The following is a 1317-nucleotide window of genomic DNA, read 5'->3' as shown; positions in this document are numbered from 1 at the left end:
CTTCACACTTCTGAAGGTTGTGTTTCCATATTTCTGACTCTTCCCAAAAGAGTTCTGCACTCTTCGATTCATACCTTGTGAGAATGTCTTTTCGGCATCCCTGAGGGACTCATTTGAAAATGCAGTTTTCAATTTTCCTAAAACATCTTCCTAATTAGCCATACCAGTGATCATTCTGTGTGCTTTATATATCAAGATTCATTTTTTGTTGTTGTTACATGCCACCGATTCAGTTCTGAAAAAAGATTTTAAGGAGTGACTGGTGCATTTGAACTACCGACTTTGAGGTAAGCAGTCCAGTGCTTATCTTTCAGCGCTATACCAGAATCCCAATAAATCAGTCTCTATAACCTGTGAGCTACCATCTCTGCCTTAAATATAATTGGCCCTACAGATCCCCTCAGAAGCCACTGTTTTGATTGAATCTTACATTTGAAGATCCTGTAACTTATCTAAGGCAAGTTTACTGAGCGAACTCATCTGTAGCCTTCCTCTGATCATAACAGTAGTCTTACACTGATTATAGAAATATCTTTAAATATGTTTTATTTAGAATGAACCCATGCATATATGAACCAGAACCCTAGTGGCAATACTTTCTGAGTTACATTGTAGAGCTGGCATACAGAAATCATAAAAGTCAAATAACTACAGTATCCGAGACAAGCCATTGTTTATCATTGTTAATTTAGAAAAGCAAAATAAAAATGCTCTCTACTTGACATTCGTATGCAGTACTTTCTCTTAACCTGCTATAACTTTGATTATTAACATGAAATGAAAAACTTAACAAACATGACATGAAGATAACTCTATGGACTATATTGTGCACATAATGCTATCAGTGTTTAAGTGACAGTTTGTTTCTCTCTTCCAGTTCCGAACCTTTGACCCCTGTAAACAGCTGTGGTGTAGTCATCCTGATAATCCCTACTTCTGTAAGACTAAAAAGGGACCCCCACTGGATGGGACTGAATGTGCTGCTGGAAAAGTGAGTATATCATTCCATACAGTAAAGATTTAAGGTATGTTGCATAGTGGTCATCTAAAAGTCTGGAAAAAGTAGTATATAGCTGCACTGTCATGAAACGTAAAACTTCATTATGACAAGATAATAGTTGTTGCTGTTGTTGTGTGCTGTGGAGTCGGTTCCAACTCATAGCGACCATGTACAGGGTTTTCGAGGCTGTAAATCTTTGCAGGAGCAGAATGCCCCATCTTTCTCCTGAGGAACAGCTGGTGGTTTCGAACTGCCAACCTTGAGGTTTGCGGCCCAATTCATAACGACTACGCTACCAGAGCTCCTTTAATACTATA

The 1317-nt window shown here is 38.3% G+C and overlaps 1 protein-coding gene across 1 annotated transcript in view; it reads left to right on the top strand.

Moving 5' to 3' along the window:
- ADAMTS3 (ADAM metallopeptidase with thrombospondin type 1 motif, 3) overlaps positions 1-1317 on the top strand; it is a 498368-nt gene that overhangs the window by 422385 nt on the left and 74666 nt on the right. The gene's annotated exons all lie outside the window — the stretch shown is intronic.

This window comes from Chrysochloris asiatica, unplaced genomic scaffold (assembly GCF_000296735.1).
Source record: "Chrysochloris asiatica unplaced genomic scaffold, ChrAsi1.0 scaffold00420, whole genome shotgun sequence".
Lineage (NCBI taxonomy): Eukaryota > Metazoa > Chordata > Mammalia > Afrosoricida > Chrysochloridae > Chrysochloris > Chrysochloris asiatica.
This window is presented reverse-complemented; position numbering and strand designations above follow the sequence as displayed.